General features: G+C 40.6%; 1 protein-coding gene across 1 annotated transcript in view; it reads right to left on the reverse strand.

Moving 5' to 3' along the window:
- The window catches only part of STX7 (syntaxin 7), a 41,990-nt gene extending 36,816 nt beyond the window's left edge, over window positions 1-5,174 (reverse strand). The window contains 1 exon segment of the mRNA XM_030316368.1: window positions 5,064-5,174. The gene's annotated coding sequence lies outside the window, so the exon portion shown is untranslated.
- Between the last annotated feature and the right edge of the window lie 19,887 nt (window positions 5,175-25,061).

A 25,061-nucleotide genomic window follows, 5' to 3' on the forward strand; every position in this document is an offset into this window, starting at 1 on the left:
TTTATCTATTCCGGCCCTTCGGATCTCACCAAGTCATCCAGAGAGACCCAAATCTCAACTCAGGTGGTAGAACTGCTTCGGCAGGTGGCAGATAGCTTTGCACTTAGGCCTGCAGCCACCTAAAGAGCTGGGGCCCAGAGAGGAGAAGACCGGACCTGGGGATTCAATGAAACCAACACTATCACAAGCATCCCACTAACCACCAACTAGATCTCTAAATTCTGCATTTTTTTTTTTTTTGTTTTTTTTTTTTTTTTTTTTTTTTTTTTTTCAGTAAGAGCTTGAGATAGAATTCAAAACCACAGAATTCACCCATTTAAAGTGTACAATCCCGGGGCGCCTGGGTGGCGCAGTCGGTTAAGCGTCCGACTTCAGCCAGGTCACGATCTCGCGGTCCGTGAGTTCGAGCCCCGCGTCAGGCTCTGGGCTGATGGCTCGGAGCCTGGAGCCTGTTTCCGATTCTGTGTCTCCCTCTCTCTCTGCCCCTCCCCCGTTCATGCTCTGTCTCTCTCTGTCCCAAAAATAAATAAAAAACGTTGAAAAAAAAATAAAGTGTACAATCCCATACACCTGAATCTAATATAACACTGTATGTTAACTACACTGGAATTAAAATTAAAAAAAAAAAAGCAATTCTATTGGTGTTTTATTTTTATTAAAAAAATTTTTTAATGCTTATTTTTGATAGAGAGAGAGAGAGAGAGCACAAGCAGGGGAGGGCAGAGAGACAAGGAGACACAGAATCTGAAGTAGAATCCAGACTCTGTGCTGCCAGCACAGAGCCCAACGCCGGGCTCAAACTCACAAACTGTGAGATCATGACCTGAGCCAAAGTTGGATGCTCAACTGACTGAGCCACCCAGGCGTCCCAAGCCTACTGGTGTTTTTACAACATGCATAAACTTGTGTAGCCATCACATCACTTTTAGAACATTTCATTACCCCCAAACAAAGCCCACACCTACTAGCAGTCACTTTTCATTTCTCTGCAACCTCTCCAGCTGTAGGCAACCACTAATCTACTTATGTTTTCATAGGTTTGTCTATTCTGTACATTTCCTATGAATAGAATCATATAATGAGCTCTCTCGTGACTGGCTTCATTCTCTTAGCATGTTTCCAAGGTCCATCCATATTTTGGCATGGATCAATACATCATTCCTTTTCACTGCCAAATAATACTTCACTGCATAGATAGGAGCAATTCTCTCCTGGCTCAATGACATCTTTCTTTTTCCTTTTCCTCTATCAACTAGATCTCTAGAAAAACTGTCTCACAGCCAACACAGACATAATGAATGAGGAAATGTTTCTCATCGACTCTCTTCGGGAGGCTCCTTCCTAAACATACATAGATTTATAGCATTCCCCTTAAGCCTCAAAACTCATGCAAGCCTAACCTAAGCCTTCTCTGTGTTTTTTTCAAGGCCCCTTTTTTTCCTCTTCAGAGAATTAGCCAATTATTTACAAACATTACCAGTTTTCCTCATCTCTTTACTCAAGCAACTAAATTAGTGAAAGTTCCTACAGGTGAGATAACTGGGCTCCATTCATCCAAAGAGCTGTTGCTGCTGCTGGATTGGCTGGAATTTCTTTAGAGAAAGGGCACAGTGACTGTTAACTCAGCTCTGTGTTGAGTGAAGAATGAAAAGAAATTTGCAAATGATGGAAGAGAAAGATACACAAAAACTCAACAAGATTAACCATGGCTAACTGGTATTTCCAAAGCATTGTTTTACATTTTTTTGTTGATTCTTACAACAAATCTCTGAGGTAGGTTCACTTGTAATTCTGATATTTCACATGAAAAAATTGAGGCATAACAAGAATAAGTAACCTGCTTAATCTAAGAGCTAAAATTTGAAACTACATCTTACAGCCCATATTTTTAAAACACTAAACCATATTGCTTCATTGTGTAACAAAAACTCAGGGCAGGTGAGCCCAATCCATTAACCTTTTTGCAGACTCTACTCTTAGGATGAGGAAACAGACCTGGGATGACTATATGAGTAGATCAAGGTAACACAGATGAATAGCTCAGTCCTTTTCTCTCTTATTCTGCCAATAGTGATATCTAAGAGACAACAATAGTTGGTCTTTCTGATGACAAAACATGAGAAATAAAGGAGCCAAATGACTTTACTGCAAAAACATATATACAGATAGATGGACTATAATTATAGCTAACTATAAATTGACATCAAAAGCTTATGATCATTGCATTTTGGCCTGGAATCAACCACATTATTCTGATAGCTGCTGTCTACTTCAGTCTCCAGCACCTGGCTGGAGTTAACAAGCACTAAAGCACTGTTGATGAATATTTTTGAAAGAACAATCAGAATTCCCAGTTTTATTGCTCAGAATAACAATAACTCATTATCTATACCTGCTCTATCAAGTCCTCAAGTATAACATGTGAGGCTAGTAGCTTATAACAGCCACTGTAGAAATATAGAACATTCTACCACAGCATAAAGTTCTATTGAATAGTGATCATGTAGACATCTCAGCAATCACTTTTCTATGAAAACATATAAACACTATAAAGGGAAAGAAGGAAAGAGAGGATCAAAGTGCAATACTCATAATGAGGATATTCTCAAGACTTTCTGGAGAGCACAAATAAAAGAACAAAGGGAATTGTGAAACTGTAGTTGTCAAACACTTCCCCCAGGTAATACCGGACACATTGCAGAATCCTAGATTCCTATTAAGCATACATCTCATGCTCTATAAATCGAACACAAACGGAGCTATAGAAATAGTTTCACTTTTTGAAGTGGAAGTACGAGCACTTCCCTCCACCCCTTGCGCCCAAAATATACGTTCCCAGAGGGGCAAGGCTGTGTATTTTTTGTGAGCTACTCTAGTCTCGCTACCTGGTCATGTAAGAGGTGCTTAATAAATATCTGTAGACTGAATGAATAAATGTACCTATTTCCTAAAAGAACACATACCTAGTCTGAGGATAAATAATACCAATTCTAAGATATTAAATTCCAGTGTCTTCTTTTAGATCCTAAATGTACAGGCTTACTACTGCCTTAGGGCCTTTGAGGAGTGGTGTTTTCTATCCCTAGAAGGCTCTTCCCGTGATCTCCACATGACTGGCTCCTTTACTCCAGCAAGGTCTCATCGCATGCTAGAGAAGTCTTTGCTGACTATTTGGATCTAAAGTGAGAAGTCACCACTCTTGCCACTTTCTGTTTATCTAATTTCCTTTATCATGGTGCTAATCATCATTTAAAACGATCTAGTTAGGGGCGCCTGGGTGGCTCAGTCGGTTAAGCGTCCGACTTCGGCTCAGGTCATGATCTCACTGTCTGTGGGTTCCAGCCCCGCGTCAGGCTCTGTGCGGACAGCTCAGAGCCTGGAGCCTGCTTCAGATTCTGTGTCTCCCTCTCTCTCTGACCCTCCCCCATTCATGCTCTGTCTCTCTCTGTCTCAAAAATAAATAAACATTAAAAAAAATTTTTTTAAAAACCTTTAAAAAAATAAAAAAAATAAAACGATCTAGTTAGTGTGTTGTTTATTATCTGTCCCTACCTTGGGGATATAAGCACAAGACAACCTTGTCACCTTGTGGAATTTGCAGTATCAGGTGCATAGATGTTCCACGAACATGAAGGTGATCACTCTATGGCCGTGAGCATTCTCTATCTAAACCAAATTAACCCAATACTTTAGCTCAGCATCTCTGTCCGTTGCACTATTATACTATTCGGCTTCATTCACAATACCAAGGATTACTTTTCACCCTTCTCATACACTAAACTTTCAAATTAAATGGAATCGTGACAAACTTTACTCAGACTTCCTGCAGATGTTTCATATAATTTATTTTTCCACCCCCAGCACTGAACTAAAGTTTGGTATCCTAACCAAAACTATATATAACTGTTTTATCGGGAGCAGCACAAACCAAAAGTAGATACAACTGCGTTATCGGGAACAGCACAAGCAAAAAGCTTAAGAAAAATGATGCAATCATTAATGGGTTACAATGGCATTATATTAACTTCTACAGAAAGTTTGAAACTAGAGCATAATTCTTAATTAGTCACAGTCTGAGACGAACTTCTCAAGGCGGCCTGAAAAGCAGAGGGCGTCCACATCACAAGACACTGCTGAACACCTGCTAGAAGTCTCTGCCCGCGGGAGGCTGAGGCTGCCCCCAGAAGAAACGTCCACCTGCAACATTACTCAACAGCACAGCACTTCATCATCATTTTCTTCCAGATTCTGTTCGAGTTTTAAATTATATACAGTTACAGCTAAAATACAATTATCTGAATTAAACAAAATATGTATAGAAGAGCCAAACAAATACAAGAAACTTGAGAGGAAAAATAAATAAAGCATTTGACCAGAAAGGTAATGTTATTTTTTCCTCTGTCTGAATTTTTACAAAGTAACGACCTAAAAAACAAGAAGCCGGGGTTCCGGGGAGGACCTTGAAATATTTTACGTGTTTTTAAAGGTCTTCACGTAAACCAATTAATGACGCGTACGGAGAAGATCAAAGAAAGTTAGCTCGTCTTCAGGCCAAACAAAACCAACTACAAGCTGCCCCCGAATAAATGCATATGGTTCCTTTACTGCAGCACCTATTTTCAGTTCCTCTGTATTCGGGAAGAGAACTTTAAACTGTGTCTTCTAACTCTGTAAGTTGCAAAGAGGAAGAGGTCACTCGAAGTCCTGTTCGCTCCAGGCAGAAGCAGGATTCCGGAGCTCCGCCCCAGCGGGCCCCGGCGCCAGCCCCGCCCGAGGGTGCGCGGGAGCCAGCGCGGCCGGGAAGGCGGCGGGGATGCGGCGCTGCGGGCGCAGGGCTCGCGGAGCCGGCAAGGCCGGCGGGACCCGCTTGACCGGGGGCGTGAGCAGCGGTGGCGCTCCGGGGCTGGGGCAGCGCCCGCCTTCCGCCTCCCGACCACAGCCGCAAAGCGCAGGGCGGCGGCCACCTGACCACGCTCACAAACAAGGAGGCGCGGCAGCCGCCGGGAGTTAGCGCCTCTGGGGCTCCGGGCCAGGGACCACCCCCCTCCCCAGGTTCCTCTTACCCCAACCTCCTCGGCTTTCTCCTCCTCCTCCGCCGGCCCCAGGCACCCACCGGCCCCAGAGCCCCCAGCTAGATTCTCAGCTGATGGGCGGTGGCGCTGGGACGCCCAGTGCGCATGCCTGCAGTACAGCGCTGGGAAGGAGGCGGGCCTCGCTCCCTTCCCGTTGGCCAGCGGGATTGAGTGACAGCCGTTCTGCTACGCCCCCTGGGTCTCTAAGCTGGGAATGGGGGTACTAAGAAAATTGCAAGGGAGGTTGTTTTTTGTGTTTTTTTGTGTGGGTTTTTTTTTTTTTTTTTTTGAGGCCTTGAATTATGGAAGGTTAACGCCTTAGCCAACCTGCAATAAACAAGGTGAGGGAATGAAGCAGCCGTCTTTATCGGGTGATGGCGGCCTCCCTACACTCGGGTCTTGAGCCCGCCCCATCAGGTCCTGCCCATCTTGTCCTTAGTCTGCAAGTAGAACGTTTTCACAGATCCATTAAAAAATGCTAACGCAAATATGCAATCCTAGCAGGAACAATGACAGAATAAGTGAAGAGTCACCTCCGTGTGCCCACTTAGTAGACAAGTTTTCATAGCACGTACAGGCCATTCTAAGAATTTCTGAAGGATAGAGAGTAGTTTTAACGGGGTTTGAAAAGAGCAGAGAATGTTCTGATGATAAATATTCAAATGTAATGTAATTGTTAGATAAAAGCATCGATTGCTTTTGGTGAAAGACATATTCGTCAAATTAATTAGAAGATGAAAAGACTTGGCCTTTGCCTGTATTAAGGCCTCACTATTTTCTGAAAAGATCTTCAGGACATGAAAGGTCTAGATGCACTAACGCGATAAAAACCACAACCAGAATATTTTGAATTGGTACCCCCTGAGAAAATTCTAGGTTGTTTAGCATTATACATACATATATACGTAAGGGAGTGAGGTCAGACAGCAATAAGAAACACAAGGGTCTCTCGGGTTATTTTTAATTGTTCTACTTTTAACAGAAAAATGGGAACAAGAACTATTTCCTATTTCACATCTTTCCTGAAGAAAACTACAGTGCAAGTGTTTTAATAAACAACAACTTATATTCTGCCTCTGAAAAGGGGACAATAGAGTGAGAATACTGCCCAAACAGAAGGCACTCATCCCATCTAAAGACAGCACGATTCAGCTAGCACCAAGTGCAGACTTCTAGGAAATTCAGATTTTTATGTGAAATGCCCTTTTTCAATATTTTTAAAATTTTATAAAACATTATGAGATCAGATAAAGTAGGTATTTCAACTTCTATAATAGGCAATAGTTTCAACCATAGAGTATTAAAAAAAAAACTGGAGGGGTCCTTATAGAAAATCTAGCTCTACTTCCTCATTTAGGAAGAAGATTATAGAAACCGAAAACCAAAGAAACTTCATCAAAACACACAAATAATTATGAGCAGCACAGGTCCAGATGACTTCATTCAGAATCCCCAATTCTTCCCACCATTATCTTCCACTCAGCAAATATTCATTGAGAACCTGCCGTGTGCCAGGTACTGTTCCCAGAGCAGCACATATCCAGGTGAGTAAGGTGTATAGTATTTTCCCTCAAGGAACTTAAGGAGTGAGATTCTTCCCAGGATAGTGGAAGAGGTGCTGTGATAAAGATTTAGTAGGCAAGTGCAAACTTTTAGGGATCTCTGTATAATTTTATTTAGATGAAGCATAGGGGATGGGCTGGAGGGGCATAAGATTGGAAAGGCAAGTGGAGTATATATAATGAAAAGCTTTTACATCGTGTTAGATGAGTATTTATGAGGAGTTAAACTATTAAAGGATTTTAAGCCAAAAGCGTGATGTGCTCATAATTCTATTTTATGAAGAAAACTCTGGAGAGATGGGGGAAATTTAAAGGAAATAACATTGAGAATGGAGAGGAAGGGAGAGAGAGAGAGAGAGAGAGAGAGAGACAGAGACTGCAGCCTTTTAGAAGGCTACTGGAATTGTAGCACATCCCCAATTTAGAATGTCCCCAATAGCAGAGATGTTGAAGGACTTCCTAAGGCAAATGCATTGGGAAAGAAACAGTAAGGCCTGCTTTGCGAAATATTTAGGGAGACTTGGAAATTAATTAGATATGAAAAATGGAAGAGAGGGCTACTATTTTCAGGACTTGCAAAACTGAGTTGAATATGATGTAGTTATCTGAGATCTAACATTGCTAATAAAGTAATTGCAGTTTGAGGACGAAGGTGGTGGAATGGGGGAGCAAAGCTACCTACGTTTAGCTTTGGATGGGTTGTAGTTAAGGTCCTGGGGAAGTGATATCCAGTTTTGAGATGTGCCTCCCTTCAAGCACCCTCCGGGTACTTGAAAACGTGAACTGGAGTTCTAAGTAGAGTTCTGGCTGGAGCTGTGGGAGGAGATGAGGTCACTAACTTTAAGTATGGACTGTTATGGACTCCTGGGTTTAAGGGGAGCTGAGAAAGAAAAACTCTGAAAAGGAGTGATCAGAGAGTTAGGGAGTAAACCAGGAAAAGGTGAAGTAGAGAATGAAGGAAAACATTTCAAAAAGAGGAAATGCTCTATGATATCACATGTCACAGAAAGTTCGACTAAATTAAGAACCAAAAGTTGTGCATTGGACTTGAGAATTAGGAAATGGTTGGTGAACAGGAAAAGGAATTTCAATCATTCAAGGAACTATCATGGAAAGAACTCATAAGGCCTGATGCATATTTCAAACTTCCTGTTTCCTTTGAGAGAACCCAGGGCTTTGGGAAGGAAGAAATGCAACAGAAAACCTGAGGCTAGGTGGCCTCCTTAGGTTATGCTTCTGCTTACTGATTGAACCAGGACAGAGGGTCAACTGTCTGAATCCTCCTCCTGGGCTCTTTCCAATTCCTCATGTTTTAAAATATGTTATGAATGGACTCCTTTCGGGTCTTTTGAAAACCTACGAGATGTCACCCCTTTGTATTCAAATGAAAAAAATACGTAGGGTGTGGGTAACCCTGCGAAATTTAGAGGGACAGAGGGAAAATGAATTCCCAAAGCGTTCCTGACATTTGGAGTGTCCCATCTGAACATCTACCTGCTACTGAGACAAATTCAGCCAGCGTCCTTGAACCCAGTAGGGCTCAAAAATTCTGCCTATTTAATTGGCAGTCATTTCACTTCTCAAGCGAATCTTTTACTCTTGCAGGAGTTACTTACATGTGAAGCCTTGTAATTGGATTTTTGAGAGCTAGTAATTTTGGGAATTTGGGTCTTATTGGAAAGATTTTAAAGGGCATTAGAAGTCCTTGAGTGGGAATTGTATCAGTGTATTTGTGTGTCCTTATTAATATAAATACCCCCTCTGCTAGGTAGGATAGGGAACTCTCCCCTGTTCTATCTCTAGCCTTTGGAAGAAAAATTGTAGTGAATGGAAGGGAATAATTACCTGTTCATTCAATAGTCCATGAACTAAAAATAATTTTTAAAAAACCACCATGTGATCTTGGGGGAGAGCCAGAGAAGTAAAAGATACAAAAAGAAAAATCTAGCAAGACAAGGAATTTATTGGCAAATGAGAGGTACAAGTTGAGTTGTAAAAGTGTGTTTTTGATTGATAATAAAATGGAAAAACCACAGCTGTTCTAAGAAATCTATGCTAGATTAAAAGGCAGTTTAGGGCTCCTGAGTGGCTCAGTCAGTTAGAGTCTGACTCTTGATTTCAGCTCAGGTCATGATCTCACAGTTCATGAGATTGAGCCCCACATTGGGCTCTGAGCTGATAGCAAGGAGCCTGTTTGGGATTTTCTCCCTCTCCCTCTTTCTCTCCCCCCACCCCAAAATAAATAAACGTAAAAAAAAAGCAGCTTAAATTAATATCTAATAAATAAGAGTTTGTTTCATTATTCCTTATTTTTAAGCACCTCCATCCATATTCCTCTGCTGTTTGCTAAAACCATCCATGTTCCTCTGCTGTTTTCTAAAACCACACAAGTGCCTAGTGATATGCCAAGTACAGAACAGATTTTTCTGACTTTTAAACACAGATGTAATAGACATCCCATAGAAATCTTACATGAACAATTATAATATGATCTGTATGTTCAATCCTAATTTTGCCTCTAAACTTTGTTGATATGTCCCTCTGTCTGTGTCTCAGTCTACTGCAGCAGCCTCCTCATTGGTGTCTCTATATACAGTTTTTACTCAACCTTATTATCCTCAAGGCCACCACTGACCATTGGAAGGAGGGATCTCCATCACTCAGGCTTCATGCTTTCCCCATGCCCCCAAATGTACCCTTAAAAATAAAAGTGGTTGAACTGAGCAGAGGTGGGATGTTGTATAGGTTGGAGGAAGGAATCAGAGAGGGGCATCTGTGGAGAACCATCTGGGAAGCCATATTGTGATACATTCTTTATTAAAAAAAATTTTTTTAATGTTTATTTATTTTTGAGAGAGAGAGAGAGACAGAGCCTGAGCAAGAGAGGGGCAGAGAGAGAAGGAGACACAGAATCTGAAGCAGGCTCCAGGCTCTGAGCTGTCAGCACAGAGCCCAATGCGGGGCTGGAACTCAAGAACTGGGAGATCATGACCTGAGCTGAATGAAGTCAGATACTTAAAAGACTGAGCCCAGGGGCGCCTGGGTGGCGCAGTCGGTTAAGCGTCCGACTTCAGCCAGGTCACGATCTTGCGGTCCGTGAGTTCGAGCCCCGCGTCGGGCTCTGGGCTGATGGCTCAGAGCCTGGAGCCTGTTTCTGATTCTGTGTCTCCCTCTCTCTCTGCCCCTCCCCCGTTCAGCTCTGTCTCTCTCTGTCCCAGAAATAAATAAACGTTGAAAAAAAAAAAAAAAAAAAAAAGACTGAGCCGAGCCACCTAGGCGCCCCATATTGTGATACATTCTTGAAGATTCACACAACACATTTGTAAATTAAAGGCTCTGAGATGTGGTTCAGCAAAGTAACAAGGATAACTTTCTTTCTTTGTTTTTTTAAGCTTATTTATTTACTTTTAGAGAGAGAGAGCATGGGCAGAGATAGAGGGAGGGAGAGAGTCCCAGGCAGGCCCCATACCATCAGCGCAGAGTTGGATGTGGGGCTTCAATTCACAAACTGTGAGACCATGACTTGAGGTGAAATCGAGTCGGACGCTTAACTAACTGAGCTACCCACGCGCCCCAAGGATAACTTTCTTTAACTTAGTTTTTTCTGAATTTTTATTTAATGGCTGTAAGGACCTTCAAAATACGCGTTACAGAAAACATTGCTCTCAAAATCAGGTCCAAACCCCTTCTCATGGTGCATTAATAGGGTAACTGGTCATGTGTCCTAGTTTGCCTAGGACAGTCCCAGTTTATGCTTGTTGTCCCAGTCTCTTGTCTGCTGAGCACCCCATTTCATTCTCAAAAGTGTCCCCGTTAGATAATACATTATGTGGGTCACTTTATATATAAGGACCTACCTGATTTGGACCCTGCCCTTCCCTGCATTGAAATTTATGCTTTGGAATATGCCAGCTTAAAGAACTCCATATTTTCTGCTCCCACCGCCCTCCTACCAGCACTCTAACCACATACGAGGGTTTTTCTTATTTTTTGTGCTTTGCTCAGGCAGTTCCCTTGTAAAAGAATTTTTTAAGTTTATTTTATTTACTTTGAGAGAGAAAGAGAGAACATGAGTGAGGGAGGCCCAGAGAGAGAGGGAGAGAGAATCTTGGGGCTCTATCTCATGAACCTTGAGATCAGGACCTGAGCCAAAATGAACAGTTGGATGCTTCACCGACTGAACCATCTAGGTGCTCTTTAGGCAGCTCCCTTTAACCAGAATATGTTCTCTCCTCCTCCTCATTTTTTAAGTAAATTCTTTAGAATAATTGCAGACTTGCAGAAGACTGGCAAAGACGGTAGAGTTCCCTCATATACCCCACCCAGATTCTCCTAATGTGAACTTAATGATGGTGCGTTTGTCAAAACTAAGAAATTAACACTGGTATAGTAGTAGCAACTAAACTATTGGTTTATCTCATTAATATCTATTTTCTGTTCCAGGATCCAATCCAGGATACCACGTTTTACTTACACAGTATGTTTCCTTTGTCTTCTCCGATCTGTGACAGTTTTCTGTCTTTCTTTCCTTTTTTTGTTGTGACCTTGTCAAATTTTTTTAGAATGCGCCTCAGTTTAGGTTTGTCTGATGATTAGACTGGACTGTAGATTTTTGGAAGGAATACCACGGAGGTGGAGTGTTCTTTTCATATCTTGTCATGGGATACGTGGTATCATCAGGATCCATTACTGGTGATGTTAATCTCGATCACTTGGTTAAGGTGATGTTTGTGAGGTTTCTCCAAAGTGAAGTTGGTATTTTTTCCATTTCCATATTATATACTCAGTAGAAGAGAATCACCAAGTCCAGTTCACAAGTAAGAGGAGGAGGATTGAATTTCACCTCCAGAGGGGAGAAATGTTAAAAAATTATGCACATATGTTGAAACTATGACAGTACTTAATAAATATTTGGAGAGAGTTTCTTTGAGGCTGTACATATATCTAGCTTTCCCTTAAAGTTTTGCCTACTGGTTTTCACATTCATCAGTATATTTTGCCTACAACAGCTTTTACTGTTGTGTTCTAAAGGTGATTCTCTATTTCTTCTGTAAGGAATATTTGTCACTTCTCCCAAATTTATTTTTTTTCAAGAATTTATTTATATTGGGGAACCTGGGTGGCTCAGCTGGTTGAGCTTTGGACTTTGGCTCGGCTCATGATCTTACAGTTCATGGGCTTGAGCTCTGTGTCAGGCTCTAAGCTGACAGCTTAGAGCCTGGAGCCTGCTTCAGATTCTGTGTCTCCCTCTCTCTGCCCCTCCCTTGCTTGTGCTCTCTGTCTCTGTCTCTCTCTCAAAAGTAAACATGAAAAATAATCTTTGTATCAATATGGATTTATATATATTTATTTTACTTTTTATGTTATAATTAAGTTACTTTCACCATTGGGGATATTTTTAGGTTAGTTCCTATGTCATTTTTTTTTTTTTCCTAGCACTTCTTTACTTGTTACAACAAGTTGCTCCAAGCTCAGTCATTTTACTATGGAGCTATTGTTCCTTTCATCAGAAAATTATATTTAGAGACCAAGGTCTGGATGCTTGCCTTCTCATTGTACTGGGGTGTCATTACTTCTATGCCCTCTCAATGGACAGAGCTAGGAAATCTATGCATGTTAACTCATGCATACACATGTATCCATAGTTTTATCTGGTTCTATCTATCTATCTATCTATCTATCTATCTATCTATCTATCAACATAAGTTCACATAGGTATTTCCAACTCTAATTTGACATCACAGCGTTATTTTTACCCTTCCCTGCTTCCCTATTGTTAGCATATTTCTCTAACAGTGAGGAACCTGGCTCTCCTTATCTATCACTCAAGTAGTTACTTGTGCAATGTAGCTTTAGAATTCTTGTTGTTTTAATTTATTTTAATGTTTATTTTTGAAGCAGAGAGAGAGACAGAGCATGAGGGGGGGGGGTACTGGCAGAGAGAGAGGGAGACACAGAATCTGAAGCAGGCTCCAGGCTCTGAGCTGTCAGCATAGAGCCTGAAGCAGGGCTCAAATTCACAAACTGTGAGATCATGACCTGAGCCGAAGTCAGATGTTTAACCAACAGAGCTACCCAGGTGCCCCACTTCAGAATTCCTAATTCACAGTTCTGTGAATTAAAAACTGGAGGACAGTGTTTATGGCAATTCTTTTTGTCGTTAGCCTTACAGTATGGAGTCAAAACAGTGTTTTCCAAAAATTACCAAGATCAGTTCTTTTTCCTCACTCCCTTCATTGAAGTTGTTATATTTGTGTTGCAGTTAGATTCATTTGTCACACATCTGCATTCCACCTGGGAGTCACCAAATTTTATTTATTTATTTATTTATTTATTTATTTATTTATTTATTTATTTATATTTTTTAGAGAGAGAGTATGAGCGGGGAAGAAGAGCAGAAGGAGGGAAGGAGGGAGGGAGGGAGGGAGGGAGAGAGAGAGAGAGAGAGAAAGAATACTGATTCCATGAGCTTGATCCCATGACCCTGGGGTCATTACCTGAGCTGAAATCTAGTTGGACGTTCAACCAACTGAGCCAACAAGGCACCCCAATTTTTTTATTTTAAATTTGAGTGAAGTGTGCACTTTGTGGTACATAGTTCTATGGATTTTTGAAAAAAAAAATTTAATGTTTATTTTTGAGAGACAGAGACAGAATGCGAGTGGGTTAGGGGCAGAGAGAGAGGGAGACACAGAATCTGAAGCAGGCTCCAGGCTCTGGACTCTCAGCACAGAGCCTGATGCGGGGCTCAAACTCACAAGCCATGAGATCGTGACCTGAGCCGAAGTCGGGAGCTCAACCGTCTGAGCCACCCAGGTGCCCCAGTTCTATGGATTTTTGACAAGTGCATGGAGTGACCCCAGGACCATGCAGAACAGTTTTATCTCCTTAAAAATTCCCTTTTGCTGTAACTTTTAGTGAGTTTCTCCCCAGCCTTTGTCAACCACTTATGTTTTCTGTCCCTATAGTTTTGCCTTTTCCAATAGAAATTGATACAATATGAGGTCTTTTGGACCTGACTTACTTCATTTAGCAGCTTTTTTTTTTTTTTTTTCCAGAAAGGCAGACTGCCACATGCAGCACTTCATTTGCATGTGTCTGGAGTCTTGGAACCTTGACTACCCTGTTTTCTCCCTACAAAAGGACCCTGAGAGCTTATTTGGAGACTCTAGCAGGGGAGCTCAGCTACCTGTACCTTGACCAAGACCGGCCTCCCTCTATGCAGGAGGATCTGACTCTTCAACTGAGTCCGCTGCTTCCAAAGGGACCCACATGCAGCGGTGAGGGAGGAAGGGAACATGCACCAATCCAGTCAGATCAGCCGAACCAATGCTGGCGATCAATGGGGTGACAGATGTCGCACAACCTACCAGCATTCTTTCAAATACATCCACGTTGTTGTAAAAATCAATAGTTTGTTCTTTTCTAAGGCTGAGTGGTATTCCATTGTTTGCATGTAACGCTGTTTATTCATTCACTTCCTGGTTTCTAAGTTAACAATTATTAATAAAGCTTCTATAAATATCGGCAGGCAGGTGTTGATAAAAATACAAGTTTTCAATTCACTTGGGTAAATATCTGGAAGTAGGATTGTTGGGTTGTATATGTTTAATTTTGTAAGAAACTGCCAAATTGTTTTCCAAAGTTGTTTTGCCATTTCCAAATTGTTTTGTATTCCCACCAGCAATGAATGAGGATTTTTGTAGCTCTAAATCCTTGTCACCATTTGATATTGTTACATTTTCCTTTTATTTCTTTTTAAGTTTCAAATTTAATTTTAATTTGCATTCTATTAGGTATGTAGTAGCATCTTGTGGTTTTATTTTTGTTACTTTTTAAAAAATATTTAATTATTTTTGAGAGAGAATGAGAGACAGAATGTAAGTAGGGGAGGGGCAGAGAGAGAGGGAGACACAGAATCTGAAACAGGTTCCAGGCTCTGAGCTGTCATAACAGAGTCCAATGCAGGGATCAAACCCACAAACCACAAGATCATGACCTGAGCAGAAGTCAGATGCTTAACTAACTGAGCCACCCAGGCACCCCTTGTTTTAATTTCATTTCCATAGTGATATTGAATGTTCTTTTTAGAAGCATATTTGAAATCCGTATTTATTTTTTAGTTAGGTGTCTGTTCAGATCTTTTGCCTATTATTTTTATTGTTGAGTTGTCTTCCTATCGTTGAGTTTGAAAAGTTCTTCATATATTTTGGTACTTTATCAAATATGTCATTTGCAAATATTTCCTTCCATTTTACAGATTGTCTTTTTGTTTTCCTTACAGTGTCGTTCACAGAGCAAAACTTTTTAATTTTGATAAAGTCCGATTTGCCTAGTTTTTCTTTTATGGATCAGGCTTTTAGTGTTGAATCTTTCATCACCAAACCCAGAATCACATAGATTTTTCTCTTATATTTTTTTCTCTTTTTTAAAAAAATATTTATTTATTTTTGGGAGATTGCAAGCAGAGGAGGGGCAGAGAGAGGAGTACGGAGGATCCCAAGTGGGCTTTGCACTGACAGGCTCACAGCAGCGAGCTGGACATATGGTTGGAACTCACCAACTGGGAGATCATGACCCGCATCGGACACTTAACTGAGCCACCCAGGTGCCTCTCTTATATTTTCTTCTTAAAGTTGTATGGTTTTACATTTTACTATAACCCATATTGAGTTAACTTTTGTATAATATATGAGGGACATATCAAGGTTCTTTTTTGTTTACTTACTTTTTTTTTTTTTTGCCTATGGATATGTAATTATTCTAGCACCATTTGTACGGAAGACTATCCTTTCTCCATTGAATTGCCTTTGCACTTTTGTCAAAAATCAGTTGCCTGCATTTATATGGATCTATTTCTGTTCCATTCTGTTTCGTTGATCAATGTGTCTACTGTCTCACCAACATCATGCTGTTTTAGTCACTGCAGCTCTGGAATAAGTTTTGAGATTGGGTAACATGGAGCTCTGGTTTATTTATTTATTTTTTACCCGGTGTTGTTTGGCCATTTCAGTTCCTTGGACTTTCTGCACAAATTTTAGAAGCACCCCATCAATATTTACAAAATCTTGCTGGAATTTTGGTGGGGATTGCTTTGAATTGACAGAATGCATTTAGAAGAATTGACAATATTGAGACTTTCAACTCATGAACATAGTATATCTCTTCATTTATTTGTATTTTATTTTATTTTTTATCAGTGTTTTATAATGTTCATTATAAAGATCCTACACATGTTTTGCGAATCAAACAGCTATAATGAACATATTTTTTAAAATTTCAAATTCCACCTGATCTTAACTGATATGTAGAGGTTATTCACATTTAAAGTTATTATTTGAGCTAAAATCTACCAGCTTTCCAATCATTGTCTGTTCCATTTGTTGTTTCTTCTCCTTTTTCTCTCTTCCCTTGGTTTAATTAAGAATTTTTAAATAATTCTATTTTATCTCCTCTATTGACATTTTTCTTTTTTTTTGACATTTTTCTAAAAGAAGTATACATACTTCTTTTAGAATTGATTTATACCTCTTTTAAAAATTAATCTGAATTTACCTTCAAGTAATGTATTTCTGAAGACATTGTAGCAGTGCATTACCAGGTCTTTTTTCTTTCTTCTTTTTTTTTCCATTTCTTTTGCTGTTGTTGCCATGCATTTCACTTTTACGTAGTCTATAAAAACATAATATATTTTTCTACTTTTGATATAAAGTCATCCCTCTTTTAGAGCAATTTAACATGAGAGGAAAAAATGACTTCATTTTGGTAAATTATATTTCTGCATCTCTTTATTTCTTTGCGTAGATCCCAGTTTATGGCCTATATTATATTCTTTTTACCTGAATGATTTTTGTTTTCATCTTGGAGTGAAAAAGACAAGGAAAGCAGAAAACTTAAACAATGATTTATGTTTATGACACATGTAGAGGAGGGGGAAAAAGCTTTTCCTCTACTCTCTTAAATTCAATAACTGGGGCTTGCAGATTAAGCCAATAAAAGACAGATTCACAGGGCAAAAAGGTTGATTTTGCGTGCATATAGGAGCCCACAAAGGAAGTGGCTAGCTTGTCAAATGGATAGAGCTGAAGGCTTATATACCTGACTTAGCAGGGGAAAGGTAGGGAAGAGAAAAGACTTATGAGGAAAAAAAAATAGGTTTAGTTAGGAAAAACAAATAGATTTTTAGGACAATAGACTGGAGATGAGAAAGCTTGTGGTGATGTTTATCTATACAGTTCTGAGCAGTTGTAAAACTCCCTTAGAGAAAGGATTTGGAGTATACTTCTGAGAGTATAACTGCTCTGAAGGGAAATTTTATAGCAGCCTAATTTCTTAGAATGTGTTGCTTTTAGTCAGATAAGAGAAGCTTTGGAAAGGCCACCTCCCCCCCTTTTATTTTCATTTGTTGAATCTCAAATACCTTCAGCTGAAAATCCCCTTCGTGTCAAAGTGGTATATTTTGGAGTGGCGTATTCTGATCCCCTTGACACAAAAATTCGTAATTTCTTCATTAGAATCATCAACAAAGTGAAAGAATGACAAATGAAGAGAAAGTATTTACAGGTTCTAATACAAATGGTTTACATCCTGTTATCATTTGTAAGAAAGACGAATCTCATGTGGTAGAGGATACTGATACCCCAACTAGATTCCTCTTCAAGGCCACTGTCACCAAACCACAGCTGCCATATGGGCTAAGAACAAATCACACCGGCCTTCTCTGCAGAATTGCCTGTGGCTCAAGGGTGTTGCAGGATTTTTGTTTACCACAATACCCGGGATTTGTTGTCTCGCCTCTTTGAAGAATGGAGAGGTGGCCACAAAATGAGCATAGGCAAAAGTTTATTACTAATAGAGTATAAGATCAGAAAGGAAAAATAGTAGGAAAGCTCTCTTTACAGAGAAGGGACATTTGAAAGTGAATGGCCGAAGGCTATACGCAAGGGTCTTTGTTTTATAAGGTTCTGGCGAGCCCTCCCCCATCCCTTCCCCCAGTTTCTTCTCAGGTTCTGCCCTTATTGGCTTGATAGCTCTGGGTGCTGGGTTGTCCATTCCTGATGGGCTCTTTTCCATTGCACGAGGGGGGTCTATGGCTGTACTTAGGTCTTTTGTCAAATTCCTGAAGAGAAACCTGAGGGGGCAAAGGTGGGGTCTGTTACATTCTTAAGAGGAACCTCATGCCTGAGGGGGATTGCTGTGGTCAGACACTCCCAGCATTGTTCCCAAATAGGTGTTTTTCCCCACCCAGGGACCTCAGGCCCTAATCTTTCTCTGTCTGCTGAATCGTATTTTCTCCTATCATAAGGGAGCTGTCCCACAGAGGAGCAACATTCCCTGACTCAAGGACTCTGTCGGTGACTGATTGACATCAACTCCTGGGCTTGTGGTGGAACCAATTCTGTGGTTCTGTGGTGTGGTGTGGCTTGTGTTCCCGATCTTCCATTTGGGATGGACTGAAGCTCTCTGCAGAAGAGACCACATTCCCAGCTTGCCCTTTGCTCATCCAACTTTCCTAAGTCCCTCTCTCCTGTGAGTATTCTCCCTAACTTGTCTTGTTCCTCACTTCAGTTTCTGCACTAAGAGAAACAGCCTAAGACATCGCACTAGAAAAATTAACAAAAGTTCAGAACGGACAATTCACAGAAGTGTCTTAATCCGTTTCCTAAAAAATAGAGCCTAAGGCCAAATTTTACATACTAAAGCTTTTTTTTTAATTGAAATATATTTGACATGTAACAGAGTAAGTTTAAGATGTACAACGTGTTGTTTTGATACATTTATATATTGCCATATATTGCCATTGTATTGTTAGCCAACACCTAGATTATGTCACATAATTGCCATTTCATTTTTATGGTGCCAATAATTAAGATCTTGTGTCTTAGCAATATTGAAATAAATTTCTAAGCCCAACATTAAGCCATTCCTACCCGGGATGCATGTGAGCAAACCAAAACTTAGATTAACTTTTGTGTCTTTGTATATGCTCTGCTTGACCAGAGAAGCAGCATTTCCAGTCAGCCAATCCCCAAATGCCCATCCAACTGTGGGCCTCTTCACTCCAAACAAGGTCGGCTATGTGGCCCCAGTCAATCGGATATTTTTTTTCTCTTCATTGTTCTTTACTCTTCATCCTATAAAAGTTTCTGCCTTCCACCCCATTTTGCAGCTCTCTGAAAGGAGACTGTCCACTACATGAAGTGTTTCTTTTTAATTTTTATTTTTTATTTGAGAGAGAGAGAGTGTGAGAAGGGAAGGGGCAGAGAGAGAGAGAGAGGGAGAGAGGGAGAGAGAGGGAGAATCTTAAGCAGGCTCCATGCTTAACATGGAGCCTGATGCGGGGCTCAATCCCATGACCCTGGGATCATGACCTGAGCCGGGATCAAGAGTCAGACATTCAGCTGACTTGAGCCACCCAGGTGCCCCATGAAGTATTAAATAGCTTTTGTTTCTATCACTTAAACGGTCTTCTTTAATCATTTCTTAATAGCAAGTTTGATGTTTATAATGCAATATCGTTGTCTCTAATCACTACACTGTGCTCCAGGTTATTTATCTACTGGTTGCAAGTTTGTATCTTTATGCAACATCTCCTTTCCTCCCCCATCCCCATAGTAAAGCTTTACAGTAATCCTAGGGCAGCAGGAGCAAGGGGAAAGGGGAAGCCAGGCAGGAGAGAGGGAGAGAAATATAAAGTGGCACATCACCAAGAAAGCATGGCTTAGGCAGTTGGGACCAGTGGCGTGGGACATCTTCCAGATCGGCCTTTCAGATACCCACAGTGATTTGGAACCAAATCTGGAGAAGCTTGAGGGAAAGGGGAGGAGGGAGGAGTATTTACGTTTGCTTCCCTTTCGTCTTTTGATTTTCATGGACCAAAGGTCACCCCATGGGGCGTTTAAGTCCCTCTGCACTTTCGGGTTGTGTTACCTAAGTTCTAGAAAGTCAGATCCCAAACATAGAACTGTACATTGTTTCAAGGAAAAAGTGAAACAGAGGCTGTGGCCTCTGTGGCTTGGCTTGGCTTGTGGCTGTGTCCTGTTGTTGCTGTGGCTCACTCAGGGCCCACAATGAAGGCTTTGCAGAAACCCACGTTCATGGTAGGCATGTTGAGAGACCCAGCACTGTTGAACCAGTGTTGACCCGGTGGCTGGATCTTCTGGGAACAAATGGCTGGAATCCGCTGGGAGTGAGCGAATCTGGGGAGGTTTGTAAACTGAATGAGAGACACCAAAATAGCCAATAACCACACCTGGAAAGCAAACAAAATTACGCAAAGGACAGTGAACCAAAACAAGCTGTTTTGCCGTCAACGTTTTGACGTGTCAAGTAAAAAACAAATCTGGACTTAGTAAGGAGAGACTTAACTTAAAAGTTATTGCAGTGGGGGAAAGAGGCTGTTGTGATGGGGAGAACCCTCTGACCATAAGATCGGCAAATGTCTCAGGAGTCAGGCCATACGACTTTTCTTTTATAGACGGGAGTAAACAGAACTAGAAAGAACTGGTACAGAACTAGAAAGAACTGGGTGTGAGCATTTGGAGTGGGTAGGAAAACAAGATCGGAAAATGTTTTACCCTGAGACGAGTCTATTCAGCTGGAGAGGCCGGCTGTGTGCTGGCTCAGGCTGAGGGTGGTGGACCAAAGTTCAGGCACCTGGGGAAGGACCAAGTGTTAAGCAAAGTTTGGTTAACAAGCATTTTGTTCCAGCTGATCTGTAGAGACCAGAAGTTCAGCTAATCATTTATGAAGCAAAGAATGGGAACCATTTCTTTCCGGCCTTGTCATAGGTAAACGTGGGGGGTGGGGGGGTGGGGAGACATCTGTGAGTCTTATCTGTGTCATATAAGGAAGGATGGTTATTTCAATAAGTCATTTCCCAGAACACCGAAGGTGCGAGGACCTCAACCATAGCTGTTTTCCAAGATCACAGAGCTCAGGTAAAATCCACCATTGTTAGACCTAACAGACTGACAATATGAGAAAGAAGAATAATAACACAGTACTGACAGGTGTAGGTGTATGGGGGGAATGGACACGCTTACAAAGTTGTAGCTCTACAGATTGACACAGACCCTGCAAACTTTTAAATGTGATGTACTAGCTCCTCAACCCATCCTTCTCACCTTTAGAAATCTATACTGAGGAAATGCTTGGGCAACTATAATGAAATGACCTATATTACAGTATTATTATATATGCAATAATATTATACACATATGCACAATATACATACATATATAAACAATAATATGTATAATAATAATATAAAATATTCCATTATATATATTCTTTGGTCTTTATAGTTGAAGAGAGAATGTTTTCCATAAATTCTATTTGTGGTGAGATTATTCTGGAATGCAGTCTTTGAAAGTTTAAATATCAAAGTATATTAGAAACCATAGTAATCAAAACAGTATGGCATTGTCACAAAAAGAGATACATAGATCAATGGAACAGAATACAGAGCCCAGGGATAAACCTATGCATATCTGATCGGTTAATTTATGACAAAGGAGCCAAGAACATACAATAGGAAAAAATAATTTCTTTAACAAATTGTGTTAAGTAAACTGAAGAACCGCATGCAAAATATTGAACATAAGACCTGAAACCATAGAACTTCTAGAAGAAAACATTGGGAGTAAGCTCTTAGGCATCAGTCTTGGATTTGACACCAAAGGCAACAAAAGCAAAAATAAACAAGTGGGACCACATCAAACTAAATAGCTCCTGGACAGCAGGGGACATCATCGATAAAACAAAAAGGCAAACTATGGAATGGAAGAAGATACTTGCAAATCATGTATTTGACAAACGGTTAATATCCAAAAATTACAAAGAACTCATATGACAATAGCAAAAAGATAATCCAACTTAAAAATTGGCAGAAGACTTGAATACACAGTTTTCCAAAGAAGACACATATATAAGTATGTGAAGTGCAGATATTTTTAATCATCAGGGAAATGCAAATCAAAACCACAATGACCTATCTTCTTACTCCCGTTGGAATGGCTATTATCAAAAATCAAGAAATAGCAAATATTAGTGAGGATATAGAGAAAGACAACCTTCATGCACTGTTGGTGGGAATGTAAATTGACACAGCTACTATGGAAAATAGCATGGAGGGTCCTCAAAAAATTAAACAAAACTACCATATGATCCACTGATGCTACTTCTTGGTATTTATCTGAAAGAAACAAAGTCACTGGTTCGAAAAGATATCTACATCCTCACGTTCACTGCAGCATTATTTACAATAGCCAAGACAGGGAAATGACCTAATTGTTCACTGATAGATGAATGCATAAAAAAACTGGAATACACACACACACACACACACGCACGCACGCACGCACGCACACACATGCATAGTGAAATATTATTTAACCATAAAAAGGAAGGAAATCCTGCCATTTGCAACATGGATGGAACTTGAGGGCACTATGACTATGCTAAATGAAATAGATCATATAGAGAAAGACAAAACCTGTATGTCACATACATAGAATTGAAAACAAACAAACAAACAAACTTGAAGGTACAAACAATAGGTTGGTAGTTCCCAGAGAACAGATTGGTGGTGGCCAGAGGGAGGGGAGGGGGTAGGGGGTGGGCAAAATGAGTAAAGGCGGTCAAAAGTTATAAACTTCTAGTTATAAAATAAATAAATCCAGGGAAGAGTGGTTACTATGATTAATAATACTGTATTGTATATTTGAAAGTTGCTAAGAGAGTCCATGTTAAAAGTTCTCATCACCATTATGTTGTATACCTAGAATTAACACCATCGTAATGTCAATTATATCTCAATTTAAAAAGCAATATGGTGTTAAAGATTGGAATAAAGATTATTGGAGATTGTAAAAAAACTGTAAATATTAACAATAGTGAAGGACTTCCTACAATAGTCAGCTCATCTATAGTTTAGGAGATAATCAGCTGAGTCTTGGCTTTGAATTCTCCCGGTTATGAGTTCCAATGTCTCTTCTCCTCAAAACTTGCTAAACCACTCTTTCTCCAACTTCCTTTTTCCTTCCTGAAGTCATCAATATGATTTGCAGTGCCTCCCTTTTCACAAGCCACTGAAATGAGGAAGACGGAGATAAAAGGCCACTACAAAGTCCTTGTCCTCAGATAGCTTACAGAAAGAGTGGAAATCTAGGACAGGTTCATACAAATCCTATTTCTGCACTTTACTCTCTGTGAATCCTGGGAAGTGAGTCAAAGCCCCTACCTCCATTTTCACAATGTGCACGGCTGGTGACCTTGCTTTAGGAGGGACCTCATGAAGAGGTGTTTGCGGTGCTGGGCTACGAAGGAGGGAGAATTACCATCCTTCCCTCTGTCTTCTTCTCCTTACCCCTTCCCTCCATCTCTGGTCCTTCCCATTTCCTCTCATCTTACATGGTCTCAGCCTGTTTTCCATTTGGACATTTCTTGGGTTTCACTGAAGTTCCACGATCAATGACAAGGCTACATATAAATGCATTACAGCTTTCCGTTTGGTAGATTATCGTGAAATTATTAAGGAGATTCAGTGAGCAGTTAGGATCTTACCTGTTTTAGTTGGAAGAGTAGCAGCTGTCCTTCATAAGGCATCTGCACCCTATGTGTAAATGGGACCATAAAACATTAGGGGGGTGGATCTATCTGGAGTCAGTGAACGACATCTTGGGGTGCTTTATTTCACCTGTCACAAACACTGCAATGACAGTAAACCCTAAGACACACTGTCAAGTAAAAGCGAAAAGCACCAGAAACAGCCACACAATTACAAATCCACAGGCATATAACCTGTCCTTTAGTTATGCAAGTGACCAGGTGAAGCTCAGAGAGTTTGGCGATGTGTGCAGGGTCACAGAAACGGGAAGCTTAAGTGCCACTCATCCATCCTTCCTAACTCAATTCAGAATCTCTACCTGGAGAACTTTCTAAGGTAAATGCCATCAAACTGGCTCTCCCCAAGGCCCTCCCCTACCCCCCTCTACATCTCTGGGAGTGCTCGTCTGAGTCTCTCTTTCCAGAGTTCTTATCTCAGAGCACTGTAATTGTTTACTTGGCCTCTCCCAAACTCAACTATGAACTTATTCAAGTTAGGGATTGTGGCTTTTATCTGTGTTCTTAGCACCTCGCACGGATGCCTGGCACTAGAAGGTGCTCAGCAAGTCTGAGTGGAATGAATGGACATGATTTTTCTGACCTAAATTTAGAGTTCTGTCCTTGACCACTGTGCTGATTCCCCTGGAGCAATGTTTCTCAAAAAAGGGGTCTGTAGAAGAATGACAGAATTGTGTGGGATGCTTGGTTAAAGAAGCATATTTCGGGTTTTACTTCAGTGCTAGAGAGAGGTTGGAACTTTGGGGTGTAGCACCTGGAGAGCTTAAGAACCTCACATGATTCTAATGAGGACCAAAGTTTGAAAAATTGTCTGTTTCTTTGGAGGGCTGGCTTGGAAGAGAGAGTGGAGATAGCCACCTACCTGACAAGCTTTCAAAGTGTTTGGTGTGGGGCTTATTGTGCAGGGATGGGGGGAAGGGGCTAATTTTGTTGGCAAAGGGGCTCATTTTTAAAGAGACACTTCTTTCTGGGCATTTACCGACTTAGCTTTTGTTTGGGCTGCCCAGTACTGTTCAGAGTGACCGCTAAGGGGCAGCAGAGTATGGGGGAAAAAAATGAGAGCGCCCTAAAAGAGAATGGAGACCTTACTTTTGAAATAGTTCCGTAAGAAGGACATGGCATTTAGCCATCAGAAAGAATGAAATCTTGCCATTTGCAACAACATGGATGGAGCTAGGGTGTATGATGCTAAGCAAAATAAATCAGTCAGAGAAAGACAAATACCGTATGATTTCACTCATATGTTGAATTTAAGAAACAAAACAGATGAACACATGGGAAGAAAAAAAAAGAAAGAGAGGGGAACAAACCACAAGAGACTCTTAATGATAGAGATTGGATTTAGAGTTGATAGAAGAGGTAGGTGGGGGGTGGGCTAAATAGGTGATAGGTGCTAAGAAGGGCACTTGTTATGATGAGCCTGGATATTATATGTAAGTGATGAATTGCTAAATTCTAGTCCTGATACCAATATTACACTATATGTTAAATAACTAGAATTTAAATAAAAATTTGAAAAAAAAAACATGCCAAGAGGTAATGAGTTAATATGCCCCATTCCCCTTCACATTTTTACCTATTATTTTGGGGATCCAATTTTCAAGCATAATAATTTATATTACTATTAAGTATATGATTTCTAGATTATAAATTAAATCCTCTCAAACCAAAAATATAGTGTTTAGAAACACAGTTTCTTCTTGGGGCGCCTGGGTGGCGCAGTCGGTTGAGTGTCCGACTTCAGCCAGGTCACGATCTCGCGGTCCGTGAGTTCGAGCCCCGCGTCGGGCTCTGGGCTGAT

This window comes from Lynx canadensis, chromosome B2 (genome assembly GCF_007474595.2).
Source record: "Lynx canadensis isolate LIC74 chromosome B2, mLynCan4.pri.v2, whole genome shotgun sequence".
In the NCBI taxonomy this organism is placed as follows: Eukaryota; Metazoa; Chordata; class Mammalia; order Carnivora; family Felidae; genus Lynx; species Lynx canadensis.